A 22,584-nucleotide genomic window follows, 5' to 3' on the forward strand; every position below is an offset into this window, starting at 1 on the left:
GTGGGCGTTGAAACCCAGTGTACGCGGATGAGAGCATGAGTACTTTCTTGTCCTACTCATAGTCTCTGGCAGGGTGAGCTGGACTTGAGAGATGCCTATGGTGGAACTAGCGGTGGACAGGGCGGACTGTGAGAGGGTTGATGATGGTGATGGAGTTGGTGTTCTTTCTGATGGCCTAGATTCAGTCTTTCGTTGATATAACATTGTGATTCCCTGACAGCTTTGGCCTTGCAACGACACCTCAACATTTGCTGCTGTGCTAACCGGTGGGCTTACAGTGGGGGAAACAATGTAGCGTTGCTGACTACCTTCTTTGGGAGCATTTGCACATGTGGTACTTGAGGTTTGGTGTTCCGTCCACGCTTGCAAGTGCATGGTGGTTAAATGTCTAAGCATGCAACTGGTATTTAAATTTTTCAGATTTTTCCCTCGGCTAAAGGTCTTTGCGCACTTCTTACAGATAACCTTGGCCTGATCATTAGGATTTTGTTCAAAAAAATGCCACACTGCACTCTTCCTACTATGGAAGACATTTTGCGTCCTTGCACGCTGTGCTATTTTGACCGTCTGGCCAAGCAGTCCAGCAACTTTTTGGCTTTTTGTAACCCGTTTTTGGACTGCTCCGTGCCTGCCAGATAACAGCTGTTGCGATGTTGATGCCTGCTGTGGATGCTCCTCCTCCTCTTCGGAGCTATTGGCAGCGGCACCCTCTTCCCCCAATGGATGCCAATCTGGGTCAACAACTGGGTCATCCATCACCTCCTCTTCAATGTCGTGTGCACCTTCCTCTGTGTCACCGTGTATGGTGGTATAGTATGCGGGAAGGGGCACCTGAGCTTCATCAGGGTCAGAATCTGGTTCAGTACACTGCGAGGAACATGTGGTGCTCTGAGTGAATGTACCAGCAGAATCATCTATCAGTGGCTGTGCATCAGTGCACTCCATGTCAGATTCATCTTGGCCTGGGTAATTCACCATTTCACTTGATAACCCAGGCATGGTATGTGAAAACAGCTCCATGGAGTAATCTGTTGTGTGGCCTGCCGCATCCTTCAAATTTGTTTGGGGTGAAGGACACAAAGAAAGGTGTGGATCATGACCATGAGCCTCCAAAGACGACTCAGTGCTTTTATTTTTTACAAGTTCAGAAGAGGAGGCGATAGAGCTGGAGGCCGAGTCAGCAATGTAGGCCAAAACTTGTTCCTGAAGCTCCGGCTTTAAAAGCGGTTTACCTACTCCCAGAAAAGGGAGCCTTCGAGGCCTTGTGGAGCCAGACGATGACGCAGGCTTAACACCTCCTGCATTAGGTGTTATTTTGCTTTTGCCACTACCAGCAGATCCAACACCAACACCATCATTAACAGCTGGCAACCCCCGCCCACTAACACGGCCTCTTACACCACACTTCCTCATTTTTTTGAAAAATGTACCCACAATTCCACCAACGATATGGAACTGTAAAACAAGGTACAAGGTGTATATAGGACAGGGGAGAATTTAATTCTCCTACCACTTTTGGACACTGATGTATTGTGTCAGGCCAGTGTATATCACACCGCTGTATGACAGGCTGAATTTGGCTGGTGTGTAAAATGTGATATATGACGGGAGAAATGGAATGTCCTTACACACTTCTGGACACTGATGTATTGTGTCAGGCCAGTATATATCACACCGCTGTATGACAGGCTGAATTTGGCTGGTGTGTAAAATGTGATATATGACGGGAGAAATGGAATGTCCTTACACACTTCTGGACACTGATGTATTGTGTGAGGCCCAATGTATATCACACCTCTGTATGACAGACTGAATTAGGCTGGTGTGAAAAATGTGACATAGGACGGCAGAAATGGATTGTCCTTACACTCTTCTGGACACTGATGTATTGTGTGAGGCACAATGTATATCACACCGCTGTATGACAGGCTGAATTTGGCTGTTGTGTAAAATGTGATATGTGACGGGAGAAATGAAATGTCCTTACACATTTCTGGACACTGATATATTGTGTCAGGCCAGTGTATATCACACCGCTGTATGACAGGCTGAATTTGGCTGGTGTGTAAAATGTGATATATGACGGGAGAAATGGAATGTCATTACACACTTCTGGACACTGATGTATTGTGTCAGGCCAGTGTACATCACACCGCTGTATGACAGGCTGAATTTGGCTGGTGTGTAAAATGTGACATATGACGGGAGAAATGGAATGTCCTTACACACTTCTGGACACTGATGTATTGTGTCAGGCCAGTGTATATCACACCGCTGTATGACAGACTGAATTAGGCTGGTGTGAAAAATGTGACATAGGACGGCAGAAATGGATTGTCCTTACACACTTCTGGACACTGATGTATTGTGTGAGGCCCAATGTATATCACACCGCTGTATGACAGGATGAATTTGGCAGGTGTGAAAAATGTTATATAGGATGGGAGAAATGGAATGTCCTTACACACTTCTGGACACTGATGTATTGTGTCAGGCCCAGTGTATATCACACCGCTGTATGACAGGATGAATTTGACAGGTGTGAAAAATGTTATATAGGACAGGGCAGGATTGGAATCTCCCTAGAGTGTAGGTCTGTAAGAACGGAACAACTCCTTGACTTATCCTTACAGAGTCACACCCTTAGCTTCACTGTGGCCGTGATAACAGCCGTTACACGGTACTGAGAGAGCAGCGTACACCGCTGTACGGTGTGAAAAAATGCACGCTCAGTATCTCACCAGGACAAAAAAAAGGATTGCTTTTAAAAAAGCAGTTTGCAAAGCAGTGTGAAACCAGCAATGCAGCTGATCCACCAAAATATAGCCTCCCCTTGCACTGCACTGGTGTGTTGTGCAGGCAAAATCGCTAGCAGCAGCAGCTGATTTTTTTTCTTCTTCCCTGCCTAACGCTCTCCCTACAGAATCTGCAGCAGCAGCATCTCTCCCTATACTGAGATCAGCAGAAGTAAGATGGCGGTCGGCGTGCACGCCCTTTTATACCCCCTGTGACGCCCCCCAAAGCAAGCCAATCACTTGCATGCCCTTCTCAAAGATGGTGGGGACCGCTGCCTATGTCATCACGTTGCCCACAGTGTCCGTTCTTCCTCATTGGCTGAAAAAGGGCGCTGAAGCATGTTTTGAAATGCGACTTTGGCGCTAAATTCGCCGACCTCGTGGCCGACCTCATGCTGAGGTCGGGTTTCATTTCATGAAACCCTACTTTGGCGAAAGTCGTCGACTTTTGAATTTTTTCGACCCGTTTCGCTCAACTCTACCCGGTGGCTTTTCGGTTGCGTCTCCCACCATATCTGCGGATCCCAAATGTTTTTCATAAGGCCCTTTTGAAACCTGTGAGGTCCGCTGGGGAGGGATCATCAGCTTCCCCAACACCGGTTTTGGTAGCCGGGCAGTCGGAGTACGAGGTGGAACGAATTGTCGACTCAAGGTTGGTCCATCGTCCCCTTCAATATCTAGTACATTGGAAAGGCTACGGTTCTGAAGAACGCTTGTGGGTTCCTGCTCGATCGGTTCATGCGGATCGGTTGGTCCGGGCCTTTCACGCCAAGTACCCTGAGAGACCTGAGGGTCCAGTGGCCCCCCATTGAGAGGAGGGTACTGTCATGATGATCCAGTACTGGGTTTAGCTTTGGCCCGTCCTGGTCTGACTGGGGGTTAATTGTTCCGCCTCTCCCTGGCAGAGGGCGGCTATTTAATGCTCACTGGACCTAGGTCCGGTGTCAGTTATACTCCTGCCCTCGGCTGAGTTAGTTGACCTTGTGCGTACGTGTGCCTTGTGCCTGATATCTTGCTTGCTTGTTTGGTTTTGATCCGGTTCTGTCCCTGTTACGAGTTCTGCCTGTCCTTCTTGTACTGCGCTACCTCTCGTGTATGACTTTCTGCTTGTGACCCGACTTCTCTCTGCTCGTCCCCTTGGTACCGCGTCACCCTCTTGTGTATGACCTTTGGCTTTGTCTGACCTCCCGTCTGTTTACCCTCCTGTACCTCGCTGTCCGTACTGTGAATGACCTCCATTTTGCCCGACTCTGAGTTTTCTGTCTTCTCTGAAAGCAGGACGCTAAGCCCCTCCCCCTTGCAGTCACATGACCGTAGGTCCCGTGCCGGCTTGCTAAACTTCATCACTCAGGTCCTGTACACCTATACTTTCTGGCTATCCTGGTCCCCAGGGGTCCCTACAGTGCGGGTGAGTCCCTGCTCAGCGGAGGCTGTACGCCGGCACTGTCAGGATCCTGATAGATAGATAGTATTAAGTAAATCATTCACACCTCCCCAAAACCTACGTAACCGAGGACAGTTCCAGGTCATGTGTATCAGATCCGCATTGGGCGTTCCACATTTCCAACAATCTGCCTCCCTAGCATAGCCGATTTTCAACAGCCATACAGGGGCTCGATAAACTCGATGAAGCAAATAAAGATGCAACACTCTCTGTGCCTCGCTAACTGAGACTTTCGTGACTTCTTGCAATGCATCCTCCCATTCATCATCTGTTAAATCACCTACATCAACTTGCCACTTATTCTTCAGCATCTCCAAACTTGCCACTCTCTTTTCCAACATGGTTGCATATATCATGGATATAATACCTCTTGATCCTCCTCCCATCACTACTCTATCCAACAGCGGAGTTTTAGCTGGATTACCTAGTGGAGCGAGTCGCTGTTGTGCTTCACAAGCATGTCTCAGCTGGAGACATTGAAAAAATCTTTTATTAAGGATGGAAAATGTCTGTTTGAGATCCTCAAAAGATCGAAACTCCCCTTCCGAATAAAGCTGTGATACTAGTTTAAGCCCTCTCCTCTCCCATAGCTCAAACCCTCTAATTTCTTTAGCTCTGTACATGTCAAGTTTCTCCAGATCAGGGAATGCGCTGTGACTCCCTGTATACCCAATATTTCTTTGGCCGTGTTCCATACCTTATCCATGCACTTCATTATCGGACTATTGATAGCTTGACCCTGACGGAACCGCATTGAGTCTAGCGCCTGCACCAGTAAGTCTCTTCCCAATACGCATGTAAGCATACATCCCGAGGAACTTCACATGAAGGAATCCTCCTCCTCCATCCTCTGAAATGCTGCAACTGCGCTGCAAGATAATACAGAAACGGGTAAGGAATCGCTAATCCCCCCAGTTCTTTAGATGTATGCAAAACCTCCAACCGAATTCTAGGAACACTCCTCTTCCAGATAAGCTCTTTAAATATTCTGTTTACCTGATAAAAGATTTGACGAGGAATCCAAATGGGCGCATTGTGGAGGGCATACAAAGCTTGTGGCATGAGAACCATTTTTACCAGGTTTGCCCTTCCCACCATACTCAGTGGTAACTTGCACCAGTCCTTTATTTTTTGATGAAATTTAGCAAGTAGCGGGGTAATATTTAAACGCTCAAAATTTTGTATATTATATCCAATATGAATTCCCAATTATTTAAACTCTTTGATTACATTTAATTGTCCTGCCAATTCCAAGGAGTTCTCGGGAGCATCTCTCACCGGCATAATTGAAGATTTCTCCCAGTTAATACATAAACCAGAGATCACTGCGAAGGATCCAAAGACTTCCATTGCCACCCTCAGAGAAGATAGCCACTCTCCCAAAAACAAGAGCATGTCATCAGCATACAAAGCTATTTTTTCTTGCAAACCCCTTAATTTCAGGTGTCGCCCGAATTACTACTGCCAAGGGCTCAATGCCAGAGCAAACAGTAGGGGAGATAGAGGGCACCCCTGTCTGGTCCCTCTGTATAAGTTAATTGTATTTGAGATCTCCCCATTAATTCTAATTTTGGCCTCTGGACACGAATACAGCAACTGTATCCAGGCAATAAAATTTTTATAGAAACCCATCTTGGCTAATATAGCCCACAGATGTGGCCATTCGATGCTGTCAAATGCTTTAGCAGCATCCAAAGATGCAACAGCCCTGGGTTCCTTTCCCTTAGATGGGATCTGTAAAGTTAGATACAACCGCCGGATATTAATTGCAGTTGATTTCTCTGGCATAAAACCAGTTTGATCTGGATGAATAATACTAGATATTACTCTAGACAGCCGCATCGCCAGAATCTTTGCAAAAATCTTGACATCAACGTTTAAAAGGGGGATAGGCCTGTATGACTCTGGAAGACATGGATCCTTATCAGCCTTGGGGATCACCACTATGATTGCTTCATTCAAGGACCGGGGCAAGTGCCCATCTTCCCTAGCCGCCTCAAACACCTTCAACAGCTGTGGAAGCATTATATTTGAGTACTGTTTATATACCTCCACAGGCAGCCCATCAGACCCCGGTGTCTTATTCCCTGCCATAGAATCTAGAGCCTCCTCTAATTCATCCAGACTAATTGGTGCTTCCAAGCCAACAATCAGTGAGAATCACTCACTATATACACAGATAGCATATATGAATATTCATAAAAGACAATAGAAACCTTCTCAATTAGATATGAATAAACCAAAATAAAGTCCAAATTGATAAAGACTTAAAAAGTTTTTATTTAATTACGGAATAAAAGGAAAACCAAACAAGTTGGACATAATAAAATACCATAAAATGTCATAGTATAAGGGGATAGTTACATAGTAAACACATGGGCCATGAATAGTGTTGAGCATTCCGATACCGCAAGTATCGGGTATTGGCCGATATTCGCTGTATCGGAATTCCGATATTTAGTTCCGATACTTTTTTCATATCGAATACCGGAATCGGAAGTTCCCATAATGCTATGAGCCCGCTCCATTTGATTTAGCCAATGGGAATCCTCAGAAGTGTGGGCACATCCTGTTAGGCATGTAGGCATGTTAACTATTGGCATGGCTGTGATTGGCTGCTGAAATGATGTCTTGATGCACTATAAAAGCCGCTGCCGCCATGTCTGTTCACTCTGCTGTGAATTCAGTTAGGGACAGGCTGCTGTTGAAGACTGTGAGGGACAGTTAGAAATAGCGATTCTCAAAAAAATATTGTGCTTTACCCAGGCTACATAAACCACCACTGTAGCTTTCTTTTGCCTAGCAGCAGTGTTCACACCTCAGTACGCATCAGATGATGATGAGACTCAGTTACCACTTTCTGGTGCGTACGGTGCTGGCGAGACAACCCAGGAGAAGTAGGTGTTTGAAGAGGGGAGTGTAGATGATGAGGTCCTTGACCCATCATGGCGTGAGGAACAAGAAGGTGGTGGGAGCAGCTCTGAGGAAGAGATTCCCCGAATGGCCAAAACAGGAGGGAGAGGGAGGGAGCAGACTTGGTTGCCTGTAGCCTCCACTTCGGCACCCAGTAGGAGCATTCCTCTTTCAAAAGGCAAAACGAGCGCTCCAAAGACTTGCAGTGCATGGTCCTTGTTTGACACAGTTGCAGATGACATTTGCTTTGTCAAATGCAAGCTGTGTCATCAGAAAGTCAAAAGAGGGAAATATGTCAGCAACCTCAATACCACAAATATGTGGAAACATGTGCGGACCAAGCACGAGGTGGAGTTACACAGACACACTGAAGACGTAGGCCAACGTACAGCACCACCTACCACCTCTTCAGCTCATGTTGGGGCCTCTTCCTCCAGCTCACACACAGCTGGTTCGGCTTCCTCACAGGATCGCCAAGGAAGAACCTCTGGCAATGTTGTCCGGAGATCCAGTGAACTTCCACCCACAGCACCACGTTCCCAGTCCTCCTCACACTCCCAGGCCACTCTACAGCCATCGGTAGCACAGGCATGGGATAAAAGGCGGCCATACTCGGCAAACCATCCTCGAGCACAGGCTCTGAATGCTGGCATTGCCAAACTACTGGCACTTGAAATGCTCTCATTCAGGCTGGTGGAGACTGACACCTTCCGGGACGTGATGGCATTGGCAGTCCCTCAATACACTGTACCGAGCCGCTTTTATTTCAGCAGGCGAGCCGTCCCTGCCCTGCAAAAACATGTGGAGGGAAAAATACAACATGCGCTACTAAATGCCGTCAGTAGCAAGGTCCACCTGACCACTGATGCGTGGACCAGTAACCATGGACAGGGACGATACCTTTCCCTCACTGCCCATTGGGTCAATGTTGTGGAACCGGGTACAGATATGGAGAGTGGCGCTGTACGTGTTCTGCCAATTCCACGGATTGCAGGAATCCAGTCTGTACACATTGACTCCTCCTCCTACTCAAGTTCCTCAGAAACAGCGCAGCAGGAGCCTGTTACAACCGATATGAGCACAGCCATGGCCAAACATCAACAGGCCATACTCAAATTAATTTCATTGGGGAATCGAAGCCACACAGCGCAGGAGCTCTGGAATGCCATCAAGCAGGAGAGCGATGTGTGGTTTCTGCCAGCGAATCTCCAGCCAGGCTTGGTAGTGTGTGACAATGGCCGAAATCTGGTGGCAGCTCTTGGCCTAGGCAACCTCACTTTCATCCCATGTCTGGCACATGTGCTGAACTTGGTCGTGCAGAGCTTTCTGAGGGACTATCCGGATCTTGATGCACTGCTGCACAAAGTCCACATAGAGTGCGCTCACTTGCGTTGTTCCAGCACGGCAAGATCGCGCCTTGCTGCTCTGCAGCGCCGATTACGCCTTCCGGAACATCGCATCATATGTGACCTACCCACAAGGTGGAATTCAACGTTACATATGTTGGAGCGGTTGTGTGAGCAGCAGGCAGCAGTCATGGAGTACCAGCTGCATTAGGTGCAAACAAGTCGCACTGTGCGCCGGTCACACTTCAGCACCACTGAGTGGGCCTCTATGAAGGACATCTGCCTCGTTTTGCGTGCCTTCGATGATTCCACGCGGATAGCGAGTGCAGATGATGCACTAGTCAGAATGACTGTCCCCCTTATCTGCCTGCTACAAAAAACACTGCAAGCACTAAGGGAGGAGGTTTTGGAAGAGGTGAAGGATGAGGAGTCCCAAATGCCATCTGCTTCTGGACAGTCTGCGCTACGTGGTTCCTCACAAAGGCCTAGGCAGGGGACACTTTGTGAGGAGGATGAGGAGGAGTCGATGGAGGAGGAAGACATCTCTCCAGAGGAGGGAGGTACACAATCCTCTAGTCAGTATGTACAGCGAGGGTGGGGTGATGCAGAGCAGGCAAAGATGACACAACAAGCAGGGGACAGCGTTTCTTTGGCAGTTGGGAGTCTGCAGCACATGGTTAATTTCATGCTGCAGTGCCTGAGAAACGACCACCGCATCGACCACATTCTCAACACGACTGATTATTGGGTGTACACCCTCCTAGATCCTCGCTACCGGGACAACTCACAAAGCCTCATACCACCGTTGACCCGGGAGCGTAAACTGCGGGAGTACCAAGACACACTGGTGCAGTCATCATGTTTTCCATTCCACCCGACAGCAGTGGTGCTAGTGCTTTACAAAGCAGCCCTGTGCGTCGAGGCAGTGGAGGAAACTCTGCACAAAGAGGGAGCAGAGGCAGCGCCTCAGCACAAGGCAAGACCACTATGGCCCAAATGTGGCAAAGTTTTGTTGTGTCCGCCACAGTTGTCTACACCATCACAGACGGCTCCAGTCAGCAGGAGGCAACGTTTCCGTCAGATGTTGACAGACTACATGTCTTGCCCTGTCAGTGTACTCCCAGATGGCTCTTTGTTGTGAGTTCATTTTTCCCTTCACCATTGAGGTCTGATAAACTCCCTCTTCTAGTGAAGGAAGGTAGTGAGGCTGATTACCAAACACCTGGGCAGCTAGATGATGACTGGGTGGCTGGAATTGAGGACTGGATATAAGGCAGCCGACGCCCTTCTGCCTTGCTGGTGATCCTGCTGGATTCTTGGAGACCAGTCTGATTCCTGCGTCTCAAAACTAAGTTTTTCTGCTCTGCTTTGTACTCTTCAATTTTGTTTTTGTTTTGCCTTGTTCTTTGGGAGTTCTGCCATCTCTGGCTGGGGGTGAGCTGAATTCCATTTTTGTCTCTGATCTGTTGATCTTTTGCTCTGTCTTCAGAATATACCTGAGTGCTGATATAGTCTTTTGAAGCCTAGCGACTTCAGGGCCTGTTTTTCCTATCAGTCGGTTGGCTCATTTTGGATAGGGTTTTTGCGGATGGCAGACAGCAGCTTTCCTATCCTGTCCTATTTAGTTAGCTTGGGCCCCATCATTTGCTCAACCTATCTTTCTATCTGTGTTAGTGTTTTCATCTTGCTTCACCGTCATTATATGTTGGGGGCTGCCTATTGCTTTGGGGTCTGCTCTGGGGCAGTTTAGTTTTTCCCCTTTCTGTCTTTAGGCTATGTAGTTCTCCGGCTGTGATCGAGGGGTCTAGGGCATCGTAGGAACCCCCCATGGCTACTGCTAGTTGTTGTGGATAGGTTCAGGGGTCTGCAATCCGATAGCTGCCAACCTCTCTGGTTTTTCTGGACTCAGCTAGTATTTTGTTTTTTCCTCCTTCGGTGACTCATCATAACAGAATCACCAGCCATACCGCAGATCCTAGGGTACTCAATAGCAGGAGAGAATTGTAAAAAAAAAAAAAAAAAAAAAAAAGTGTGTCAGAATTTTTTTTTTTTGTGCATATTTTTTCCTCTATATCTCTGAGGCCGTAGGGGGAATTTTTCTCTCAATGGAGATGAAGCAATTGTCTGATCGTGTGGAGCAGCTCGCTGCTGAAGTGCGGGGAGTTTCCGCCTATCTTGCTCATTCACATGCTGCTGAACCAAAGATTCTCCTGATGTGTTTTTTGGGGATAGGTCTAAATTCTTGAATTTCAAGAATAATTGTAAATTATTTTTTGCCTTGAAGCCTAACTCGTCGGGGAACTCCGCGCAGCAGGTTAAGATTGTCATCTCTTTGCTGCACGGCGATCCCCAGGATTGGGCATTTTCTTTGAAACCTGATTATCCTATTCTGAATAATGTGAACGCATTTTTTCAAGCCTTGGGGTTGTTGTATGATGAACCTAATGCTACTGATCAGGCTGAAAAGACCCTGTTGGCATTAAGCCAGGGTCGGGATTCGGCAGAGTTGTACTGTGAAAAATTCCGAAAGTGGGCGGTCCTTACTACCTGAAATGATGGTGCCTTGGCAGCCCTCTTTCGGAAGGGTTTGTCAGAAACTGTAAAAGATACTATGGTGGGATTTCCTGTTTCCTCTGGTCTTGACGATTCTATGTCATTAGCCATTCAGGTTGATCGGTGTTTACGTGAACACAAAACTACACGAGAGATGTTGCCACCTGTTGAATCATAGAATCATAGAATCGTAGAGTTGGAAGGGACCTCCTGGGCCATCTGGTCCAACCCCCTGCTCAAAGCAGGATTCGCTAAATCATCCCAGTCAGATGTCTGTCCAGCCTCTGTTTGAAGACTTCCATTGAAGGAGAACTCACCACTTCTCGTGGCAGCCTGTTCCACTCATTGATCACTCTAACTGTCAAAAAGTTTTTTCTAATATCTAATCTGTGTCTCCTCCCATTCAGTTTCATCCCATTGCTTCTAGTCTTTCCTTGTGCAAATGAGAATAAAGTTGATCCTTCTACAATGTGACAGCCCTTTAGATATTTGTAGACAGCTATTAAGTCTCCTCTCAGTCTTCTCTTTTGCAAACTAAACATTCCCAAATCCTGCAACCTTTCCTCATAAGACAGGGTTTGCAGACCGGTCACCATTCTGGTCGCTCTTTTCTGAACTTGCTCCAGTTTGTTGATGTCTTTTTTAAAATGTGGTGCCCAAAACTGGACACAATATTCCAGATGAGGTCTGACCAAAGAGGAGTAGAGGGAAATAATGACTTCACGTGATCTAGACTGTATGCTTCTGTTAATACATCCTAGAATTGCATTTGCCTTTTTTGCTGCTGCATCACACTGTTGACTCATATTCAGTCTGTGATCTATTAGTATACCCAAGTCTTTTTCACATGTGCTGTCACTTAGCCCTATTCCTCCCATTCTATATATGCTTTTTCCATTTTTATTGCCCAGATGTAGTACTTTGCATTTCTCCCTGTTAAAAACCATTCTGTTTGTTGCTGCCCACTTCTCCAGTTTATTTAAATCTGTTTGAATCCTCTCTCTCTCTTCTCTAGTATTAGCTATCCCTCCTAGCTTTGTGTCATCAGCAAATTTAATCAGTTTACCCTCAATGCCTTCATCTAAATCATTGATAAAGATGTTGAACAATACAGGGCCCAGGACAGAGCCCTGTGGTACCCCACTTGAGACATTCTTCCAACTGGATGTGCAGCCATTTACGACCACTCTTTGGGTCCGATCACTAAGCCAGTTATGAATCCACCTAACAGTTGCCTTGTCCATTCCATACTTAATCATTTTTTCAATAAGGATTGTATGAGAGACTTTGTCAAATGCTTTGCTGAAGTCAAGATATACTATATCTACAGCATTTCCTTGATCCACCCAATCAGTGATACCGTCATAGAAGGAAATTAAGTTAGTCTGACATGACTTATTAGTTACAAACCCATGCTGACTCTGTTTAATCACTTAATTCTTATCCAGGTATTGACATACATGTTGTTTAATAATTTGTTCAAAGATCTTTCCTGGTATAGAAGTCAGACTCACCGGCCTATAGTTACCTGGGTCCACCTTCTTCCCCTTTTTGAAGATAGGAACAACATTTGCTCTTCTCCAGTCTTCTGGCACTTCTCCTGTTCTCCAAGAATTTTCAAAGATTATAGAGAGGGGTTCAAAAATTTCTTCTGCTATCTCCTTCAGTACTCTGGGGTGTAATTCATCTGGACCTGGAGACTTGAATTCATTTAGGCTAGCTAAGTGTTTCCTCACTATCTTTCTGTTTATAGATATCCTGGATTCTTCTATTCCCTTAATAGGACAGTGAATAACAGTTGATGTTACATTTCCTTTCTGAGAGAAAACAGATGCAAAATAGGAATTTAAAAATTCAGCCTTCTCAACATCCTGTCTTACCATTGCATCATTTTCATCCTGTAAAAATCCTATAGCATCTTTGACTTTTCTTTTACTTTTGACATATCCCCAAAATCCTTTATTATTGCTTTTGACATCTCTTGCAAGCCTCAATTCATTTTCAGCTTTAGCTAATCTGATTTGTGCCCTGCAGGTTCTGCAGACAGCATTATATTCTTCTTTAGATATGCCTCCCTCTTTCCATTTTATAAACATTTTTTTCTTCCTTTTTAGCATGTGCTTAAGTTCTGTGTTCATCCATCCTGGTTTCCTTAACTGCTTCCTATTCTTCCCTCTTTTCGGAATTGTTAACAACTGTGCTTTGAGAATTTCATTTTTCAAGATTTCCCATCCTTCCTGGACATTTTTGTCTTTAAGGATATCCAGCCATTGGATCCCTCCAATTCTCTTTCTGAATCCCTTAAAATCTGCCTTTCTGAAATCTAACCTTGACGTCTGAGTCTTCACAGGTCTTCCGCCTCTAGTTATCCAAAATTCTAAAATAGCATGGTCGCTACCTCCTAGGGTCCCAGCCACTTTTACCTCCTCAACCATTTCCTCCCTGTTTATAAGGATTAGATCCAAGGTAGCAAACAAATGTCTGAACCTATGCAATGTGATAGAGTTTTGTCTAGGGCACAACGTCAGGAGTTCAGAAGGCGTAATAAGGTGTGTTTTTTTTGGAGATGCCTCACATATTATTTCTGTCTGCCCTAAACGAGAGAAACGTTGTGCACACACGTTTTCTGTGGGTGGTGTTCAACCTAAGTTTCTTCTGGCAATTACTCTGATCTGCTCCCTGTCCACATTTTCCGCCATGGCTTTTGTGGATTCGGGAGCAGCTCTGAACCTGATGGACTTGGATTTTGCTAAACGTTGTGGATTTCCTATGACACCTCTGCGGACGCCTATCCCTTTGAGGGGTCTTGATGCTACTCCTTTGGCGAAGAATAAACCTCAGTTTTGGACCCAGGTGGTAATGCGGGTCGCCCCAGACCATCAAGAAAATTGCAGATTTTTGGTGTTGCATAATTTGCATGATACCATTGTTCTGGGGTTTCCCTGGTTGCAAATCCATAATCCAGTTCTGGATTGGAAATCTTTGTCTGTGGTGAGTTGGGGTTGTCGGTGTGCCCTTAGTGATGCTCCTGTTTTCTCCACCTCTCCCCAGTGGCATGATGTTCCTAACTATTTGGCTGACTTTTATGATGTATTTAGTGAGAATGAGTCTGCGTCTTTGCCTCCTCATAGGAGTTATGTGCAATTGAGCTGAACCCGGGGTGTAAATTCCCCAAGGGTCGGCTTTTCAATTTATCTGTACCCGAGCACGAGGCTATGCGATCGTATATTAAGGAGTCATTGGAGAAGGGTCATATTAGACCATCCTCTTCACCCTTAGGTGCTGGGTTTTTTTTCGTGGCTAAAAAGGATGGTTCATTAAGGCCTTGTATTGACTATCGTGCCCTCAACAAAATTACTGTTAAATATCAGTATCCGTTACCCCTGATTTCTGATCTATTCTCCAGAGTTAAAGGTGCTTGCTGGTTTGCAAAGCTTGACCTCAGGGGGGCGTATAATCTTATTCGCATTAAGCGTGGGGATGAATGGAAGACGGCGTTTAATACTCCGGAGGGACATTTTGAGTACTTGGTGATGCCTTTTGGGCTCACTAATGCCCCTTCTGTCTTCCAGTGCTTCATGAACGATATATTCCGAGACTTTGTGGATAAATTTTTGATTATCTATCTCGATGATATTTTGATCTTCTCCAAGAATTGGGACTCTCATGTGGAACATGTTCGGACTGTGTTCCGGATTTTGAGGGAGAATTCCCTGTATGTCAAGGGATCGAAATGCCTTTTTGGGGTGCAGAGGATTTCATTTTTGGGATTTATTTTGTCTCTGTCAACTATTGAAATGGACCCGGCCAAGGTACAGGCCATTTATGATTGGGTTCAACCCACTTCTTTGAAGGCTCTCCAGAAGTTTTTGGGTTTTGCTAATTTTTATCGGAAATTTATAGCTAATTTTTCTGGTATTGCCAAGTCATTGACGGATTTGACTAGGAAGGGTGCTGATGTGCTGAATTGGTCTCCGGAGGCTGTTTCTTCCTTTCAGGAGCTGAAGCGAAGATTCACTTCTGCTCCGGTTTTGCGGCAACCTGATGTCTCACTCCCGTTTAAGGTGAAGGTGGACGCTTTTGAGATTGGTGCAGGAGCGGTGTTGTCCCAAAAAGATCCTGTGATATCTAAAATGAATGCTTGCGCTTTCTTTTCCCGAAAGTTCTCCCCATCCGAACGTAACTATGATGTGGGGAATCGGGAACTGTTGGCCATGAAATGGGCATTTGAGGAGTGGAGACATTGATTGGAGGGAGCCAAACACCAAGTCGTGGTCCTTACTGACCACAAGAATTTGATTTACCTGGAGTCGGCCAAGCGCTTGAATCCTAGACAGGCTAGGTGGGCCTTGTTTTTCACACGTTTTGATTTTGTGGTCTCTTTTCTTCCGGGCACTAAGAATGTCAAGGCAGACGCCCTCTCTAGGAGTTTCTTTGCTGATTCTCCTGTTGTGACTAAGCCTGCTACCATCTTAGGCGAGGGGGTAGTTATTTCTGCCATCTCGCCCGATTTGAGACGTGCTCTGGAAGAGTTTCAGGAGGACAAACCTGAGCGTTGTCCCAGTGGAAAGTTGTATGTTCATGACCAGTGGAGGAAGAGAGTGATGTCTGAGGTTCATTGCTCTGCATTGGCTGGTCATCCAGGTATTTTTGGTACTAGAGATCTGGTGAGTCGGTCTTTTTGGTGGCCCGCCTTGTCTCATGATGTCAGGAATTTTGTGCAGTCCTGTGGGACTTGCTCCCGGTCTAAACCTTGTTCTCGCTCTAGTGGCTTGTTGATGCCTTTGCCGGTGCCCAGGAGGCCATGGACCCATATTTCAATGGATTTTATCTCTGATATGCCTGTCTCTCAGAGAATGACTGTTATTTGGGTGATTTGTGATAGATTCTCTAAGATGGTCCATCTTGTACCACTCCCTAAGTTGCCATCTTCCTCTGAGTTGGTGTCCTTGTTTTTGCAACAGGTGGTTCGCTTGCACGGGATTCCTGAGAACATTGTATCTGACAGAGGAGTTCAGTTTGTGTCTAGATTTTGGAGGACTTTCTGTTCCAAGCTGGGAATTCAGTTGTCCTTCTCCTCTGCGTTTCACCCTCAGACCAATGGGCAGACGGAGAGAACAAACCAGACTTTGGAGTCGTATTTGAGATATTTTATTTCTGCCGATCAGGATGATTGGGTTTCATTTTTGCCCTTGGCCGAATTTGCTTTAAATAATAGAGCTAGTTCTGCCACTTTGATGTCACCTTTTTTATGTAACTTTGGGTTTCACCCTCGATTTTCTTCAGGGCAGGTGGAGCCTTCTGCCTGCCCAGGTGTTGACACTGTGGTGGAGAGAATGCACCAGATCTGGGACCAAGTAGTGGATAAGTTGTCTCTCTCCCAGGAAAAGGCCCAGCGGTTTTCCAACCGGCGTAGGACCGTTGGTCCCCAGTTTAAGGTGGGTGATATGGTTTGGTTGTCATCAAAAAATATCGCTATGAAGGTGGCTTCTCCTAAGTTTAAGCCTAGATTTATTGGACCTTACAAGATTTTGGAGATTATTAATCCGGTCTCTTTTCGGTTGGCTCTTCCTGTCACATTTAAAATTCATAATGTGTTTCATAAGTCCTTGTTGAAGAGGTTTGTTGAACCAGTAGTTCCTGTGGTGGCACCTCCTGACCCTATATTGGTTGAAGGTAACATGGAATATGAGGTAGAGAAGATACTGGATTCCCGTCTGGCTAGACGGAGACTCCAGTATTTGGTTAAGTGGAAGGGTTATGGTCAGGAGGATAATTCCTGGGTCTCTGCCTCTGATATTCATGCCGAAAGATTGGTGCGTGCCTTTCATCGGGCTCACCCGGATCGCCCTGGTGGCATGGATGAGGGTTCGGTGACCCCTCCTCAAGGGGGAGGTACTGTTGTGAGTTCATTTTCCCCTTCGTCACTGAGGTCTGATGAACTCCCTCCTCTGGTGAAGGAAGGTAGTGAGGCTGATTACCAAACACCTGGGCAGCTAGATGATGACTGGGTGGCTGGAATTGAGGACTGGATATAAGGCAGCCGACGCCCTTCTGCCTTGCTGGTGATCCTGCTGGATTCTTGGAGACCAGTTTGATTCCTGCGTCTCAAAGCTAAGTTTTTCTTCTCTGCTTTGTACTCTTCAGTTTTGTTTTTGTTTTGCCTTGTTCTTTGGGAGTTCTGCCATCCCTGGCTGGGGGTGAGCTGAATTCCATTTTTGTCTCTGATCTGTTGATCTTTTGCTCTGTCTTCAGAATATACCTGAGTGCTGATATAGTCTTTTGAAGCCTAGCGACTTCAGGGCCTGTTTTTCCTATCAGTCGGTTGGCTCATTTTGGATAGGGTTTTTGCGGATGGCAGACAGCAGTTTTCCTATCCTGTCCTACTTAGTTAGCTTGGGCCCCATCATTTGCTCAACCTATCTTTCTATCTGTGTTAGTGTTTTCATCTTGCTTCACCGTCATTATATGTTGGGGGCTGCCTATTGCTTTGGGGTCTGCTCTGGGGCAGTTTAGTTTTTCCCCTTTCTGTCTTTAGGCTATGTAGTTCTCCGGCTGTGATCGAGGGGTCTAGGGCACCGTAGGTACCCCCCATGGCTACTGCTAGTTGTTGTGGATAGGTTCAGGGGTCTGCAATCCGATAGCTGCCAACCTCTCTGGTTTTTCTGGACTCAGCTAGTATTTTGTTTTTTCCTCCTTCGGTGACTCATCATAACAGCTCTTCCCACTTCTAGTTTTGGGTCTCTAAGCTGGATACATGGCCAGAGCTTAGCCAGTATGCATTGGAGGTGCTGGCTTGCCCTGCTGCCAGTGCATTATCGGAACGCGTCTTTAGTGCCACAGGTGGTGTACTAACAGACCGTCGCATGCGACTATCTTCCGATAACGTTGACCGGCTTACTTTTCTGAAAATGAACAAGGCCTGGATCTCGCCAGAATTTGCCAGTCCTCTTCCCGAATAAATAATTGGTTGGCAACAGTATCCAGGTCTCCTGTTGTGTTCATGTTTCTACCACCTGAACTATAATCCCTGGGCTTCAACACAGCCAGTTGTCGCTCAGAAGTGTCTTCTGCACAGAAAAAAACACTAGCTCCTGTGTTAGTGGGGTTCATTAACGCCAGCTGCTTCCCTGCTGTGCGGACGGCAAAGTCTCCTGCTCCATCCACATTCAAACTACTACTGATTTTTAACCGTGCTCCACTTAGGCCTGTGGCTCCACTGTCTCTAGTTTTTCCCCTGCCCTCCAACCCCGCCAGTTGCTGCTCTGAAGTGGCATCTGCACAATCCACACTTGTTCCTGTGTTACTGGGGCTCAGTCATGTCAGTTGATCCCCTGATATGTGTCCGGCAATGTCTCCTGCTCTGTCCACATTCCCATTACTAGTAGTGTGAATGAGGACAGAGCAGGAGACCTTGCCGGACACACATCAGGGGATCAACTGACGTGACTGAGCCCCAGTTACACAGGAACAAGTGTGGATTGTGCAGACGCCACTTCAGAGCTGTAACTGGTGGGATTGGAGGCCAGGAGAAATACTAGAGACAGTGGAGCCAGAGGCCATAGTGGAGCACGGTTACAATCAGTAGTAGTCTACAACCTATATAAAACCTGCTGCAAGTTCGCCTCCGCCTGCTGCATGATTGATCCTGTGCTCCAACAACGCCAGTTGGTGTTCAGAAGTGTCATCTTCACAGAGAAAAACACACAAGCTCCTATGTTAGTGGGGTTCAGTAATGTCTGCTGATCCCCTGCTGTGTAGACGGCAATGTCTCCTGCTGCCTCCACATGCCAAAAACATCAGGCCTCAGCCTGCTCCATGCTTTATCCTGGGCTCCAACAATGCCAGTTGGTGTTCAGAAGTGCCGTCTTCACAGAGAAAAACACACTAGCTCCTGTGTTAGTGGAGTTCAGTAATGTCTGCTGTTCCCCTGCTGTGTAGACGGCAATGTCTCCTGTTGCCTCCACATGCCAAAAACATCAGGCCTCAGCCTGCTCCATGCTTTATCCTGGGCTCCAACAACGCCAGTTGGTGTTCAGAAGTGCCGTCTTCACAGAGAAAAGTACACAAGCTCCTGTGTTAGTGGGGTTCAGTAATGTCTGCTGTTCCCCTGCTGTGTAGACGTCAATGTCTCCTGCTGCCTCCACATGCCAAAAACATCAGGCCTCAGCCTGCTCCATGCTTCATCCTGGGCTCCAACAACGCCAGTTGGTGTTCAGAAGTGCCGTCTTCACAGAGAAAAACACACTAGCTCCTGTGTTAGTGGGGTTCAGTAATGTCTGCTATTCCCCTGCTGTGTAGACGGAAATGTCTCCTGCTGCCTCCACATGCCAAAAACATCAGGCCTCAGCCTGCTCCATGCTTCATCCAGGGCTCCAACAACGCCAGTTGGTGTTCAGAAGTGCCGTCTTCACAGAGAAAAACACACTAGCTCCTGTGTTAGTGGGGTTCAGTAATGTCTGCTGTTCCCCTGCTGTGTAGACGTCAATGTCTCCTGCTGCCTCCACATGCCTAAAATATCAGGCCTCAGCCTGCTCCAAGCTTCATCCTGGGCTCCAACAACGCCAGTTGGTGTTCAGAAGTGCCGTCTTCACTGAGAAAAACACACAAGCTCCTGTGTTAGTGGGGTTCAGTAATGTCTGCTGTTCCCCTGCTGTGTAGACGGCAATGTCTCCTGCTGCCTCCCAAATCACACGACATCTTATTTTCTACTTGCTCCCAGTTGGCCTCAGCCAGCTCCATGATTTATCCTGGGCTTCAACACAGCCAGTTGTTGCTTGGAAGTGCCATCCGCACAGATAGAAACACTCGCTCCGGTGTCAGTGGGGTTCAGTAACGCCATCTGCTCCTCTGCTGTTTGGATGACAAAGTCTCCTGCTGCCTACACAGTCACACTACTACTGATTTTTAACCATGCTCCACTTAGGCCTCTGGCTCCACTGTCTCTAGTATTTCCCCTAGCCTCCATCCCCGCCAGCTGCTGCTCTGAAGTGGCGTCTGCACAATCCACACTTGTTCCTGGGTTACAGGGGCTCTGTCACGTCAGTGGATCCCCTGATGTGTGTCCGGCAATGTCTCCTGCTCTGTCTACATTCCCATTACTAGTAGTGGGAATGTGGACAGAGCAGGAGACCTTGCCGGACACACATCAAGGGATCCACTGACGTGACAGAGCCCCTGTAACCCAGGAACAAGTACCCCCTCCTGCCCTGCCTGGTTCTAGCACGCCTGCTGTTTTCGGGTAGTGTCAACGTCACTTTGCCACCAATACATTGTCGTGTCGTGTTGCGGTCGGGTTAGCCGAGTCTATGGTGCCTGTATTTTCGGTGCTTCCTATGTGGGCTGCGGGTTCTGGTAATAAAGGCTGGTTCCGTAGTGCCAATAGGACAAGCACCCCCTGTTGGACTGTGGGTTTCGGTAACTGCGTCCTGCTCGTGGCCTTGCAACTTTGTTGATTATGGGTACCTTGTGCTACCCATCCGGGTTCCAGCACCGTCAGCTGGTTCTCGGCAGAGCCTTTGGCCTAGGTGCCTCCTTCTCGGTATCCGAGTTCCTGCAACGTCAGCTTGTCCTTGGTAATGCTTTGTAGCACAGGTACCTCCTGCTTAGTAACCATGTTCCAGCACCGTCAGCTGGTCCACGGTTGTGGCATTGGCTCTTGTTCCTTCTGCTGCCCCTCCGGGTTCCAGCACCATCAGCTGGTCCTCGCTAGTTTCATTTGCTCTTGCAGCTTCTGCTACCCATCCGGGTTCCAGCACCGTCAGCTTGTTCTCGGCAGAGCCTTTGGCCTAGGTGCCTCCTTCTTGGTATCCGAGTTCCAGCAACATCTGCTGGTCCTTGGTAGTGCTTTCTAGCACAGGTACCTCCTGCTTGGTAACCGTGTTCCAGCACTGTCAGCTGGTCCACGGTTGTGCCATTGGCTGTTGTTCCTTCTGCTGCCATGCTGGGTTCCAGCACCATCAGCTGGTTCTTGGAAGTCTCTTTGGCACAGGCACTCCCTCCTGCCCAGCCTGGTTCCAGCACGCCTGCTATTTCTGGGTAGTGTCAACGTCACTTTGCCACCAATACGTTGTCCTGTCGTGTTGCGGTCGGGTTAGCCGAGTCTATGGTGCCTGCATTTTCGGTGCTTCCTATGTGGGCTGCGGGTTCTGGTAATAAAGGCTGGTTCCGTAGTACCAATAGGACAAGCACCCCCTGTTTGACTGTGGGTTTTGGTAACTGCGTCCTGCTCGCGGCCTTGCAACTTTGTTGATTATGGGTACCTTGTGCTACCCATCCGGGTTCCAGCACCATCAGCTGGTTCTCGGCAGAGCCCTTGGCCTAGGTGCCTCCTTCTCGGTATCCGAGTTCCAGCAACGTCTGCTTGTCCTTGGTAGTTCTTTGAAGCACAGGTACCTCCTGCTTAGTAACCATGTTCCAGCACCGTCAGCTGGTCCACGGTTGTGCCATTGGCTCTTGTTCCTTCTGCTGCCCCTCCGGGTTCCAGCACCATCAGCTGGTTGTGACGACTCCTGGAGTGGACCCTCTGGGTCGTGGCACCAACCCTCCCAGGGCGAGCTGACCTAGTGAAGACCACTCCATATACAGGGAGTATCAGGTGCAAGCCCCAGGGGGTGAGGTACCACGACTGCTGGCACCAGGCGGCCGGCTCACAGGAGACACGAGTGGGTGAGTGTGTCTGCAGGAACGTGTAAAGCGTGGACACGGGAACACGTGGTATACAGAGACTTCGTATGCCCGGGTGTGAGTGAAGCAGGATGCGTGCAAGGAGCACATCAGAGCACTGAGTCAGGCAGCAGGTGTGCCAGGAGGTGTAACAGAGTACAGGAGCAGGGTGTGTGCCAGAGGGCACAACTGAGCATAAGACAGAGTGCAGGATTGGAACGTGTGCTAGGAGACACAACTGAGTAAGAGACAGAGTACAGGATCAGAGCATGTGCCAGGAGGCACAACTGAGTATGAGAAAAGGCACAGGTTCCGAGTGTGTGCCAGTAGGCACAACTGAGTATAAGACAGAGCACAGGATCAGAGTGTGTGCCAGGAGGCACAACTAAGTACAAGACAGAGCACAGGGTCAGAGCGTGTGCCAGGAGGAACAACCGAGTACAAGGCAGAGTGCAGGTTCAGAGCATGTGCCAAGAGTCACAACAGAGTGCAAGGCAGGGGACCCGAATACAGCGCACAGCCAGGCAGGGACACGGCAGACCAAGCCAGGAAGCAAAACAATAATCAGGCACCTCCCCTAGGAAGAGGTAGCCTGATATAGCACATGATCATGAGAGCTTCCGGGTCAAGTCCTCCAGTACCATAGAGAGGACTGACCTGGAGCCCGAACTGAGAAAAGCGAGCAAGCGCAGACATAACATGAAGGAGACAGGGACCTAGGTACGATAGGTGCGCGTGCGCACCCAGCGGGACCCCCGGAGTGACCGCGGGTCCAGAAGAGATGACGTCGGGGCCGAGGTCCCGCCCCCAGGTGAGCGCGGCGTGACAGTACCCCCCCTTTACGCCCCCTCTTTCTAAAACTGGAGAG

This window comes from Dendrobates tinctorius, unplaced genomic scaffold (assembly GCF_039654945.1).
Source record: "Dendrobates tinctorius isolate UK_male_01 unplaced genomic scaffold, ASM3965494v1 ptg000070l, whole genome shotgun sequence".
Lineage (NCBI taxonomy): Eukaryota > Metazoa > Chordata > Amphibia > Anura > Dendrobatidae > Dendrobates > Dendrobates tinctorius.